At 37.0% G+C, this 15,084-nt stretch overlaps 1 protein-coding gene across 1 annotated transcript in view; it reads left to right on the top strand.

Moving 5' to 3' along the window:
* The first annotated feature begins 374 nt into the window (after positions 1-374).
* Positions 375-15,084, top strand: part of LOC117986662 (mucin-4) — a 65,142-nt gene continuing 50,432 nt past the window's right edge. The window contains exon 1 of the mRNA XM_034973536.2: positions 375-516. The gene's annotated coding sequence lies outside the window, so the exon portion shown is untranslated. The remainder of the gene's footprint in view (positions 517-15,084) is intronic.

Genomic DNA, 15,084 nt, shown 5'->3' with positions numbered 1-15,084 from the left:
TTAATGTATGTTGCGGAAAAATAAAAAAGTTGCATTGTATTGTTTTTTGTATTCTACCCACGAGCTTTTCTATGAGCTTTTAGAAGGAGTTGGCGCTGGGATTCTTGCTGGTTTTTGTGATTGAGAAGTGGCATACTTCCCTATTTAAAAAGTTTCTATTTATTCGAGGAAGTTGAGTATCGTTATAAGATTTTCCGCTCCTGTTAATAAAAGGCTTTGACTAGTGCGTGAACACCCTAACAGAAAGTGGAGTAATCGCCGGAGGGGGTCCGCGATGGCCGCGACCGGCGTAGAGTTCGCGACGCCTCACGCCGGCCGAGATCCGAGACTCGAAGTCGAGAGTCGAGACTCGAGACTCAGTCAGTTCCCGCCTTTTGCCGGTAAAGCTCGTGCAGCTTCGTACGCGAGACACGCGCCAGCGCTAATTCTGAAGGAAACAAAATCTCGTTAAGGTTTTCGTGAATCGTGATGCTGTTGTACTTCTGATTAGCTCGAATAAACACCGAATTTTTCCGGGTGAGTTTTTCCCTTAATTTCTCTCGGTCTTGTTTTCTTTTTCTTTCTGTTTTATTGTTGTCATTTTGAAATATTGTTTTTCTGGAGCGTCATCGGAATGATTTCGTTAATTATTGTTATTTTATTGTAATTGTTTTTGTATAAGAATTTAAGTACATACTTACCTAATTATATATTTATTTTATACAATCGCCGAATAAACGACGAATAATTTATTTGTTATTTTGACAGTTTTCCAGTGCAAAAATTGTTAAAATATCAAAGTTATTCAAACGTATAATACTTATTATCTAAAAATAAAATGAAATCCAGTTCCAATTATAACAGGATAGGTACACGATACAGGTACAATAATAGTAATCGTGTATTGCAACTTTGTACTGAACAACACGCAACCTCTTTTTTTTTTAATATCACACTAAAACTTAAAGCTAGCCTTTTTAAATAAAAATGACGAGCAAACGAGCAGGTGGGTCACCTGTTGTTAAGTGATTACCGTCGCCCATGAACATTTGCAGTACCAGAGGAACTACCAATGCGTTGCCGGCCTAATCTAATTCCTTACTATAGGACTTTCATATAACCCGTCAACCCTCATTTCCCCTCCTCAGGAGTGAATTTTTGAAAAATATTATTTAGCAGATACTTATACCTTAAAAAGAGCCTACCTTCCAAATTTTAAGTTTCAAGTGAAATTTTCACTTACAAAGTTTCAACCCCCTATTTTACCAGCCTTTATTTTTAAAGGGAGGATTTTCCAAAATAACTTTGCAGGTTTTTATTATTTAAAGCTTGTAAGCTTAATGGCGATTTTCATACCTGTAACTTCAAAAATGTAGGACTTTCATACTCCCATTTTACCCCTTTAGGGGGTGGATTTTCGTAAAAAAATCTTAGCTGACACCTACCCTCTAGAAAGAACCTACCTTCCAAACATCAAGTTAACAATAACAATAATTAAAACTTTCCCATACAAAATTTCATCCCCAATTTAACCACCCTTAAGCGGGGATTGTCCAAAATAACGTACACAAATTTTCACTATTTAGAGCGAGTAACCTAAATTCCGATTTTTACTTCGCTAACAAAAAACCTTTCATAAACGCCTTTCATAAAACCTTCCAACCCCCGTTTCACCCCCTTAGGGGTAACAATAAATGATATTTACTAGCTGATGCCCGCGACTTGGTACGCGTGGATTTAAGTTTTAAAAATCCCGTGGGAACTCTTTGGTTTTTCGGGATAAAAAGTAGCCTAGATGTCACTCTCGATGCAAAAAATCACGTCAATCCGTTGCTCCGTTGTGACGTGATTGAAGGACAAACCAACAAACCAATAAACCAACAAACCAACAAATCAACAAACAAACACACTTTCGCATTTATAATAGGGGTAGTAATACGTCAGATGTTTTTAATGAAAAAACGTAGGCTCAGTATTATGCTAGAAATTTATTTTAGTTAATTTTTTACTAACAATTTTAAAAACGCAAAATGCGAAATGACGTGAAAAGGTTCTTAGAATACCAAACTTGTGACACGCGAGCTTAAGATTTAATTTTTGTGCTATCACATGACACATCCCTATCTATTACTTACTTAGGTGCCCATCGTGAACGTCTTCAACAATAACTTACTTCATAAATAAAAGCTATCGGAAACTTTTCCCCACGTCGGAGTTGTAAAAGCTGTGTAATATAATGTAATTATTCCGAACGCGTTTGCCACTGTGGCCACATTTCTCATAGTTTCTTACTTCCTAGGTATGATCGGATTACAAAAACTTCGTATAATAGTTACTGCTTTCTTCTTGATCATATTGTAGTATTGCTCATACTCTAGACGCGACTGCGGCGTAGCCCAAAAGCAGGGTTATGGTGTTTGACCTGTGTCACCTGTGTGTAATGTCCGTTCCGTGTAATGTAGTCCAGGCGGATGAAGTAAGGGGCATGAGCTAGTTATATTAATATTTTATTTTGTGGCCCCAAGTGTACCTACAGAATAATATTAATAGTACTAACGACCTCAGTCTTTGCTAGTGCTACTGTACTCCTACCGAATGGTAAGAGTTTTCATGAGAAGGTAATAATGTGGTGAGCTCCCAGATCCCGCATACGACTCTCATAAAGAGTTTCGACTCTTAAGGCTTAACTATTATATCAGACTAGATTATGCCCGCGACTTCGTCTGCGTGGATTTAGGTTTTTAAAAATCCCATGGGGACTCTTTAATTTTCCGGTAGCCGGATAGCCTGTATCCTATCCCGGGATGTAAGCTAACTTTGTGTCAAATTTCATCAAAATCGGTTAATCTGTTGGGCCGTGAAGAGCTAACAGACAGACATACATACTTTCGCATTTATAATATTAGTATGGATACTATGCATGTTAGCGATAATATGACGGGAACGAAAAAATATAACCTATTATGTATTCTGATACTATAACTTTAAAAGTGGCAAATAAACTTTATTAACGTGCGTGCTTCAGTAACGGCACGTGCGCGAACGGACTCCCTTGAAAAAGGACCCCGTATGGGTTCGAAACTAGTCGGGCTAACGTCGACTACACACGTGAGTAAAGCCGGGACAGATATTATTTAGAATGGAAATCACTCACGGTAGTTGAAACGCTAAAACTTTATTAAGTACCTATATTCGTTGAATATAGCTATTCATACAAGTGAAAGGTGGAATGTGGTGGAAGGTGGTTGGAATCACGTGCAAAAGTAATTTACTATGAGATTTTAAGTGTCAAAAACATTAATAAGCTTATTACATGTACGACGGCATAAGTGTAGTAAAGTTCAGAAAGCAATCATCTCGTAAAGAAAGGCATATCTACGGTAATTCATACATGTCGCAATTTATTTATGTCTTTAGAGTTACCCTTTACGCGAAGTTTTGTAATAAGTGCCCAAGACGAGTATTTATGTAAATTGAAAATTAATAGATTTGCTGACGATGATTAAACTGTGATAGCCTAGTGGTTAGCACGTCCGGCTTCTAATCGGAGGTCGGTGGTTCGATCCCGGGCACGCACCTCTAACTTTTCGGAGTTATGTGCGTTTTAATTAAATTAATATCACTTGCTTTAACGGTGAAGGAAAATATCCTGAGGAAACCCGCATGCCTGAGAGTTCTCCATAATGTTCTCAAAGGTGTGTGAAGTCTACCCATCCGCACATGGCCAGCGTGGTAGACTATGGCCAAAACCCTTCCCACTAGACCCGTGGTCTGTAGTGAGCCGGCGATGGGTTGATTATGATGATGATGATAACTAAAGATATGATTACTTTCTAGCTAATACCCGGGACGGTCCTCTTTCAGTTTTTTGTACCGCCTACTATACGTTGATGTGTCACACAAAGTTTCAACTCATTCAGATGAACAAAGCGCGAACGCATAGAAGATGAACATACAAATAATAATATTTTTTTGTATAAAGAAGACTATCTTTCAGGTTTCCAATTCATCATTTCAAGTTTCAACCCATCGCTGCAGGCCCACTACTGAGAACGGGTCTCTTCTCAGAATGAGAAAAGTTTTTGTTAGAGTCCACCACGCTGGCCGAGTGCGGTTTGGCAGACTTCACACAACTTTGAGAACATTACGGAGAGCTCGTATGCAGGTTTCCTTACGATTTTTTTACTTTACCGTTAAAGCAAGTGATACTTACAGCTGCACTCAGAGTCGCTTAATCGTTACTTAAGATTGAGTTAAACGAGACAGAGCTATATCTCTCACATAAGAGTACGGTTGATAGTATAGTTCCGACAAATTTTAGAAGCGTGCCCTGGATGGAACCCCGAATAGGTAGCCAAAGTTACCACTAAGCTATCACTGCTTCTGGCTAAATCTTGGATAGTATGAAATTAAATAAAATAATTTTCTTAATCAACGTCTCGTTAGTCGAAAAATTGTTGAGAAAAATCTCGACTTTAATATTTGAACGTTGATAATTGAGCCAAAAAACTTTGCCTCCGAGCAAACTATGAAACTTCTGCTTTCAAGGCTTGAATTGGAAAACAAATAAACTCCACTTTTCAGTTCGTAGGCTTCTGTATTGCAGGCAGTGTAAATAAGAATAGGGATTTTCAATTTTCACGGACGCTTTACCCAGAATTTTCACGAAAAATCAACAAACCGTCCCGTTTGTATAACTCTTGTTTTTTTTTAATACGCGTATGTTTTGGGTAGGATCGAGTCATGATGCCTTTAGGGCTTAGGCAATTCAAACCTTGGGGCGCCACTTCCCTCATCATATCATTTCAAGTAAGTAGAGTTTATTATGTACCTAAAATTATTTTGTAAAATTCTGTTTTTAAATATAAATATGTTTATGCAAAGCAATTCATTTAATTTGTTTTCTTAAAGAGATTTATTTTATTAAAACTCCGACTTATTTATTTCGCAGTTTAAAAATCTGAATTTACAAGAATTTTATTTTGATTGAAGCGACACAAATTAATAGATAGTTTTATATTTTGTGACAAAAGAAAAGCGGTGGTAGCTTTGGCCTGGATGCCAACATTTTGACATCATGCAGATGTCTGAATTAATGCGGATGTTCCGCATTTGCGGATGCGGATGCAAATATCCGTAACAACCCTGGTATAAAGTCTACCAATCCGCAATCGGTCAGCGTGGTGAACTATGACCTAAAGCCTCCTTATTTTTAGAGGAGGCACATGGGCCGGCGATAGTTTGATGATGATGACTTTATGAATAGTCACTTGGCACGATTCGCAATGAAATGAAATGAATTTATTTATTTCATGTAGGACAGCATGTGCCATTCGGATGTCCTGGTTGTGCCGACCTAAGGTCAGATGCGCTAGGATCGACCGACGCGGAAGGTGTAAAATGTGAATGCCCGTTACCTTATAGCGAGCATGCTGTCAAGCGAAGATGCCTGGCTACGATATAGCCAAATGCTGAGGGCTATAATGATAAGAAGAGAAGAGAGGGATATAGAAGAAAAGAAGAAGATATAAATTTAAGAGGTCAGCACGAACTAATACTTACGCAGTTCCGTGCTCACCTTGGTAGACATGGGGAGGTAGTTTTAGTCCTTTCCTTCCCCGAAGAAAGAAAAGCATGTGCCATATTAAGTCAAGAGTCTACCACCTGGTTCGGGAAGCAAATTATATATTTTGCCCATGACATGTACGCTGAACAGATCAAAGCTCCTTTCGGCTTGAGGCTTGTTGGTGCATTGCAGGTCATATAAAAATTAGGTCAGCACGACTCCAACGCTTCGCGCTTGTCAAGCCTCCAATAAGTTACACAGCAGTGATTTACAGTCCCCAGGGATTAATGTATCACTGTTTTATCTCTATTTATTAAAGTAGTTGTTTAGCTTGCGAGCATTTACCAATATTTGCGTTTGTAAAATGTTATTCTACTACAAACTATTACCTATTCATTAATAAACCAGATGATGCCCGTGACTTCGTCCTCGTGAATTTAGGATTTTTAAAATCCCGTGGGAACTCATAGGTTTTCCGGGATAAAAAGTAACCTATGTCCTTCTCGGTATGCAAGCTTTTGTACCAAATTTCGGCAAAATTGGTAGAACGGAAAGGCTAGCAGACAGACAGATATAAACACTTACGCATTAATAATATTAGTATTGATGGATATAGATAAATCGACTTGGGATTTTCATTTCGACGTAATTAATTAGTGGGTTATTAATTAAACCAGTGAGATGAATAGATTGGTCTCTAGATACGACAAAATAGTCATCGTTAATTCTAAGTTCTAACTACATAATATTATTATACGCATAGATGTAGTGTAAATCAAGGAGTATACAACCACTACGTTCAAAACTGGTGTATACATTTCTGAATTGAAACTTGTTTAGACGCGATTTGAGAGTCACTAGTTCTTTTTTCAAACTTCACTTCTTCGAAAGGGGCCGCCAAACTGAACAGAAAGCCATTATTAGGTGGTACCAAGCAGGTATTCTTCCAGATCCTTCCGCACTCCGAAAGCAGGTATATTGGCTAATGCTATAGATTAAAATCTCTCGTCATTAACCCATTGTCGCTCTCAGCCTACACCCGCCTAGCATAGTTATAGTATCTTATTTGAAATCTATTTTCGCATTTACATCATTCGCAATCTGGATTGGAAAATGTGAAAATAGAAACACAGGATGCAATAATTCAAACAGGAGATTGATCAGGATAGTTCTAAAGTACCTCCAGCTATTCTAGCATCAAAACTTTATATAGAAATAGCTTTACACCATATCGATCTTTAAGTCAAAGGGAATAGAGAGTAGGTTAGCCTGAAGGATTATGGTATGCTTGGGAGCTTGGTGGACTGTATATTGATTGCAAATGGTCGAGCGATCCGGATAAAAAGTTATCTTCCCATTTCAGTCGGCTAAGCACATCGGGTTCAGCTAAACCAGTATACTGACATGAACTAATTAAAAACAATGGTTTGTTGGCTTAGTTTTTATTTATTTACCTACTTGCTCCTCATGTCCTTTTAACGAATCGTTTTTTTCTGGTATACCGGTATCTCGTATCACACCTTATGAGTAGGTAGGTACTTCCCTTAATATAGTTAGACTCAAGATTGTAATTGTGATAACAAGGCATAAACGGTCCAGTACCAATTGCCTATGTTATGTCTATACTAGGTACAACTATAGGTTATAGCACAGAATATGTCATGGTTAGTAATTCGTTTGGAGCAATTAACTGTTTTATTTATCTATTTACCTTTTTTTAAATTTATAGTGTCGATAACTAACCACTATAGTTTTTAATTAATTAATTATTTTATCACTTTTACATTACCTATTTTAGTTTTATGATATTTTTAAATCAATGAAACTGAAAAATCGTGACACTTTCCGTGGAAGGAAACACGACGACCAAATCATCGCCAGACGTTTTGTCTCTGACGAAGCTTTAATAAAGTATTCCTAGGTCGAACTTTACCCAATGTACAAACAATAGATTTTTGAAATAGTTTTTTATGACTTGACTTGTTTGGTTGATTGGTTTCATAGTTTGCTGATCTACTTTAACATGGCTATTTTCTTTTTAGACTGACTGACTGTCTACAAACGTATAGCTCAAACCGCTAGGTTTAGACACTTGTCATTTTGCATGTATTTCTCTTTAAAACGATAACGTTGAAAACTCATACGATTCCTGTTTAATTGATTCATTAAATTCCTTCATTAGGATGATTCGAGCGACGCAACGCAAGGTCAAGTCACAGTACCCAGCAGAAAATATTGTACATCGACATTTAGAAAGAGATAGAGAGCGTTGTCTCTGTCACTCATATCTATGTGACGTGTATGGTATGAGTGACAACGGCGTCTACGAAGCCGAAATCTCTTTCTAATAGTTGATATTGTACAATATTTATTGCTTTAGTTGTGATTTTTATACAAATAAAATAGTGCTTAGAGGGTTATCACCCAGATTTATTAAATTAAGTATAATAATATTTTCTGTTTATAATATTCAGTCTCTAATTTATTTGAGCAACATGAAACAATCTAATCATTTCAAGTGATGTTGTTGCAAGAAAGCCATTGTAACTTAAGATAAATGTAATAACACAGAGCTTCAATATTTCTTGTTCTGGGATGTGCTAGTGTCCCATTTATAGGTTTCCTAATTACACCTACGATCCGATATCGGATCCAGTTAGAATAATGATTATCGTAGATAAACGCAAGAAAAAGATTTTTCCTACAAACACGTTAGTTGATTTTCTAAAAACATTTTCATTAATTAATTTATTAGTTGATGACCGAGTTTGGATTAAGGTTTTTAAAAATCTCGTGGGAACTTTTTGTTTTCTTTAATAAAAAGTAGCTTATGTCACCCTCCAGGTCTTAAACGATATCCGTCCAAAAAATCATGTCGATCGAAGGGTAAACCAACAAACAAACACACTTTCGTATTTATAAAATTATAGTAGGGATCCTTAGTACTTATACCCTCTTTTCTTTTCTTTGACTGATGTATCCGTCAGTGAGTGAGGCAGAACTTTTCTTTTTATATAATACTAGCTGATGCCCGCGATTTCGTCTGCGTGGGATTGGGTTTTTTAAAAATCCCGTGGGAACTCTTTTGATTTTCCGGGATAGCCTAGGGGAAGCCTATGGCACTCGCCAGGTCTTTATCTACACCCATGCAAAAAATCACGTCAATCCATTGCACCGTTGCGACGTGATTGTAGGATAAACCAACAAACCAATAAACCAACAAACAAACACATTTATAATAAGGGTTCTGATTTAGATATCGTATCGTGCATTGTGATAACGCTCTTATATTTTGTTCGCCTCGGGTGTAACGTTTCAAGTTAAATTGCAAACAGTAAAACAACCATAAAAGCAGGTTTGTCTGGTTCCGATCGGGAATGAGAGAAAAATATACGTTTTTACATCTAAGTGTGCACAGTCGAGTAAAAACACGCTTGTACAGTATCTCAATCGGCATGGTAAGGGGTTTTAATTTATAAAAAATTACTTTACTATTATAAAATTGTAATAGTTTTCGTCCATGGCTTGTTGCGCCGCCAAGCAATAATTTAGGGTTCCAGCCGTTCGATAAATAAAGGTTCCAGTAGATGAAGATGCCACATGTAAATCCATTATGGGTTTAGTCAAAAACTGCAAGACACTTTCCAAGTTATTCATCAGTGACCCGTTCTGCTGGTTTGATCGATATTAATTTTAAAAAATATATTATCGACAAAAACTTAAAGCTAAGTATTAAATCTTATCAAATTACTGTACTTATAAATTAATATTATTACCCACTTATATCCGTGAGTCGTCTGCGTGGATGTACCTATGCTTTGATTTCCCGGGGTAAAAAGTAGCATTTATGTCACTCATATCCATGTAAAAATCACGTCTATAAAAAGCGTGACTAAAGTATAAACCAGCAAACAAACAAATTTTTGCATTTATAATATTGGTAGTGATCTATTAACTATAGTACAAAATATTTCATTAAAGCATCTAATAAATAAAATATATACCAGCAACGTTTTATTTATTAATCAATAAAAAATATTTGTATTAGCTAATTAAAAAATGTTATTCCAAAAAGGTCTTTAAGGTTGATATCGAAATAATGGAAAGGTTCGTTTTAAGAGTGCTTAGAATTTTGATCAGCCCTACTGTTTACATATTCGTGTTTCATTCAAATATGCGTAAAAAAAGCAATCTGCGAAGTGGTTCAGTTCAATAATCGAGGTAATCGAATCGCCAGTTGCTCCTTAGGTTTTTTACATCGAAAGGAGATAATAATAATCATGGGTATCTAAACTATTTTGGAACTTGTGTATAAGAGTGTAAAGTCTATTTTGTTGTGAAAAATATGGCAGAGTCAATTGCCGAAAAAAGCTTTAAAAATATAATTTGTTTATGGACGGCATCTAACAAAACATTTAAAGAAATTATGGTCTTTTACTCTTTAATTTAAACCAGTTTCTAAAAATGCTTAGTTAAAAGGTACGTTTCACATCCTACAAAAAAGATCATTAGTATTATCACTTTTCATCAGGGGTGTTTGTGGCCCATTGTGAATAATTTATAAAATAAGTAGGTACCTAGTGACTTACATAAAAATATGTATAATTTTTTTTCAAAAGCAATCTATAATATAATATACCATACGAAATTTCTAATACATAAGTACTATTCTGAAAAAAAAAAAAAATTAGACTTAAGTAAATTTATACTTTGACGCAAGATTTTCTACACCTTTATTACCTGTCATCTCCCAAAGCCACCATGATCCAAAAAAACATCCAAACAAATGTTCCTCCCAGTATTGGGGACAATACGTAGACATACTTTTAGATTTTATAAAATAACGAAGGCCTGGCACAAGCTGGCTCTCTCACTTTAACTTACCATCATCGAAATCGATAACATAAGTCATCTGGTGCACTGCTGCTCACTTTGGGATTTCTCGAAATACAAGTGCAATTTAAAATAAAAAGCGCTAAGTGGTGGGCATTATAACATACTATCGCACAATAACTTATCATTATCGAAAAAATGTTTCTCACATAATAATAATAATCGATAACATAAATCTTTATTGGCGGGGTTTCCACTAAACGGGATATTGCTTTTCGGCTTGTATGGACTTTTTAAAATTCTACTTTGCACCAGTTATTTACGTATTCCGCCTCCTAATCGGAAGCTTCGATCCCGGGCATGCATCTCTAACTTTTCGGAGTTATGTGCGTTATAAGAAATTAAATACAGTAAGTCAGTCAGTCAGTCAGTCACTTTTCCCTTTTATATATTTAGATATACGAATTTGGAAAAGAAGCTGGTTTGTGCTAGGAAACTTAACTATCTACCTACTTATGGCCGTTCTAATTAAATAATAAATAAATAAAATAAATTATACATATAAAAACTAAATGAAAGTACGGAACATATAGCTTGGAGATTATATTGTCGAGATCCGTACTAATAATAAGTGTCGTAATAAGTGCGAAAGTGTGTTTGTCCGTTAAATTTTCAAGGCTCAACCACTGAACCAAACTTGACGAAACTAGGCATAGAGATAGCTTACATCCTGGAGACGGACTTAGTTTACTTTACCGGATTAATCAAAGAGTTTTCAGAGGATTTTTAAATACCTAAATCCACGCGGCCGAAGTCGTTGCCATCAGCTAGAAAGTAACTTCGAGTGTCTAACTTAAAAAGCGCCAAGTTTTGTTCCTGTTCTCTTCATTGTAGTGCCGTGCGCCGTTTTTGTCGGTGCAGTCCCGTTCACTTAACTTTTCTTAAACTTAAATGTGAAGCTTAACTGTATTGCAACGAAACAGAGCGACCCATTTAAATATTTACGGCGAGATAGCGCCGCTGTAGCCAACAAGAGGAAAACTTTATTTGCGAACTGCGGAAAGCTGTAAAAATACGAAGTGGATGTAATTATTTATTTATGTCCCCTAGTTGTTTACTATACCAGTGAGAATATCTAGCTAAATAACTAGACACATCTGTAGCATACTTTAGAAACACGTTTGAGAGCTTTGTAAGATTTCCTAAAAGTTTGAAAAGTTATGGATATAGGTACTTAGGTACTCATGTCTCTTTCAAGTTTTTTATAACAAAATGGCTAACTTATTTTGTTGGCTAGGTGGCTCAAAGAAAATCTTGGCCTCCGTGTCTTTTCACTTCGTTGATCCAGCAATACTTACATAAAAAGCCGTAGTTAGCAATTGATTTCGGCAGGGGGTATTAAGGGCCAACGTATGGGTGTGGGTAACGTGACACGTGTGGGTACCCACTGCGAACGTATAAATTTCCAAGGGTTCCAAACACGCCCTGGTCTGAGTTGAGTGGGGAAAGGAATACCGTAGTCCAGTTTAACATGGCTAAAATTCTTTAAAACTATTTCAGCTGTCGTTACTCTACATAATTCTAGTAAAAGAAAATCGCAGCCTACTTAGCAATCACAAGAAACATTAATTGAGTTTTGAACCTTTGCACCAGTTTTGAGGCGAACTGCCGCGCTGAGACTTTCTCTCACGTATAAAAGATTACCGGGAAACGGAGCAAGTAGGTAAGTACATCATTAAGATGCTAATCAGGTGCTCCTAACTTGAGTAATATTCCAAGTCGGGAGCACAAAAGGTAAGTTACTATTGCCATATCTTTGTGGCGTTACTTCTTTTACACGTTTTATGATAGCTTTTAAGGGCACGCAGTATGCTTGACTGAAGTTGCCGGCGCACGTGGGTACACGTTGGTAGTTTTTCACCTAGCGTTGTATGAGAAAGGTGAGAGGTACGATGATTTTAACCGAAATCAAGCGCGCGAAAAAGGCGAAAATGTCCAGATTCAGAAATTTGGCATGCATGAATTTTGAAAATTAAACCCTTAAGGGGATAAAGTAGGCGTTTGAAATTGGATTAGTAAGTCGCGGAAATAAGCTAGTTACTAATAAATATCTTTTGCTTTTGTAAAAAATCTATATACAGTATGTTTTTTAACTAGGACAGTATGGGGAAATCGAAAACTATATGAGATATACAGGGAAATGTATACGTATGTATGAAGTCGGGCGAGCATAATAACAGAAACTAGAAATCAAAGCGTGAAGCTCACCCGACTTCAACATACATACACGACGTGTAGAAAGAAAAGTTATTTTTTACTTTGTAGTGGTTTTGAAAGTCGGTTTTTTTAATATCTAATTTTTGTTCGAAACGACTCATCTAGTGCGTAGTATTATTTTTGGGGTTTAGTAACGTAGTATTTTGTTAATTAATACACGAGAGATTTAATTTTCCTCCGAAAGTAACTCGGTCGTCCAATTCTAAATAATTCTAAATAGAAAATTCTGTTTTGCATCAGTTATTTAGTTATTTACTTTGTAGCATCATTCTCTAATTTCGAAACACTATACATTTTTGATGTTTTACTTTGAGTAGTTATACATTTTTGATGTTTTGTTTGAGATGGAGATCGTACCTACCAAAACTAGGTTTCTAAACAAATATTTATAGCTAGCCAAAAAATTATAAAGTTATATGATTTGGCAGTTTTATTATTTAACTAGATGATGATGAAGCTTCGCCTGCGTGGATATACTTATCTACAATTTTTTTTTTATTCTCAAGGGATCTGTTTAATTGTCCGGGATAAAAAGTAACCTATGTCCATATGCAAGCTATCTCTATAGGTATGAGATAGAAATAGATATGTTTTTAAAAATCACGTGGAAATTTTATGATTTTCCGGGTCAAAAAGTATCTTTTATCTTGAAATTGTTTTAAACTGACACCTTTCATTTAAGTCTATTCTTGCGTTATTAAATAAACCGACCGTTTATTCTAGCACCTAATTACATCTCCAGAATATTGAATTCACGCTTTCAACCTTTGCTTCGAAATTAACTTCAATTATTTACAGAGGACTTTGTTATAACGTTACTTACTAATTAACTTTTTCAGTAAATTTTCAAATGCTATTTTTGTAAAAAACTAAAACGTGGGCACAGGTAATATAAGTTGTTAATTGTAATTACCTCAAGGACATACCGATTATGTAGGTATATAGTATTTACAAAATCCATAACTCAACAATATTATAGAGAGATAACTAAACATCAAAACTTGCCTACAATTATTTTAATTTAGATTAACTACCTATCAATATCTAATTAATAGATCTTCAATTTAAAGAAAACTCTAGGTTAAACCGTAATCCAAAATTATTCAAAGCGACATAAGTACTAATACGTACCTACATACTGATAACATGGAAAATCACTTTGATATACTTTTAAGTTTTAACATACTTTTTTTTTTTTTTTTAATAGATATAGCGAGCAAGCGAGCAGGCGGGTCACCTGATGTTAAGTGATTACCGCCGCCCATGAACATTTGCAGCACCAATGCGTTGCCGGCCTTTTAGGAATTTGTTGGTCCGCCCCTTGAATAACCCCATGTTATAATCTAGTGGGAACACCGCCGATGGGAGATGGTTCCACAGTTTGCACGTGCGTGGAAAGAAGGATCTGGCGCAGCGGACGGTCGCAGTGCACCAGACACCCAGATGGTGAGGGTGAAATTCCTTACGGTGGCGCGCGGTGCGGTTGTAGAAAAAAGAGGGTGGAATGAGGTCAAAAAGCTCTTCAGAGCACTCCCCATTATACAGGCGATAGAACACGCATAGAGAGCTAACGTCTCTGCGGTGCTCCAGGCTTTCCAACGAGCCGGTTAGTTTGGGATCGTCCACAAGTCGAACAGCCCGCCTTTGGATCCGATCAAATGGAAGGAGTTGGTACTGGGGTGCTCCAGCCCAAAGGTGGGAGCAGTACTCCATGTGAGGGCGGACTTGCGCCTTATAGAGTAGGAGCCTATGCTCGGGCGCGAAGTACCGCTTTGCTCTGTTGAGCACCCCAAGCTTTTTGGAGGCTAATTTGGCCTTGCTTTCCAAATGATCGCAGAATTGAACCTCGCTCGAAATGTGGACTCCAAGGATCCCAATGCTCTTGGAAGGTGTGAGGGGAGTGCTCTGAAAGAGAAGAGGCAGTGTAAAAGGGGACTTCTTGGCGGAATACGCGCAAACCTGTGTTTTAGTTGGGTTAAATTGCACTAGGTTTTGTGCGCCCCATTCTGACACTTTATCTAGGCAGGTTTCTATGTCAGACACAAGTTTGGCTCTACACTCCTCCAGCACTGCGTGAGAAAGCTGTGTATGTCCTTTGTACAGGGCATCACCCGTACTGTCATCCGCATAGCAATGGATGTTGTTGTGATGCAACATGTCATTGATATGCAGGATGAACAGTGTGGGCGATAGCACCGAGCCCTGAGGGACGCCAGCATTGATGGGTTTGAGTTCCGAGCAAAAACCGTCGACAGCGACCTTGATGCGGCGACCGTCAAGGAAACTGGCGACCCAATTACACAGCTTCACTGGTAGTCCGTAAGATGGTAGTTTCGATAGAAGTGCCCCATGCCAAACCCTATCAAAGGCTTTTGCAATATCAAGACTGACCGCCAGAGCCTCGATACTTTTAATCACTGTTTCTTATT

Source organism: Maniola hyperantus, chromosome 11 (genome assembly GCF_902806685.2).
Source record: "Maniola hyperantus chromosome 11, iAphHyp1.2, whole genome shotgun sequence".
Classification (NCBI taxonomy): Eukaryota; Metazoa; Arthropoda; class Insecta; order Lepidoptera; family Nymphalidae; genus Maniola; species Maniola hyperantus.
This window is presented reverse-complemented; position numbering and strand designations above follow the sequence as displayed.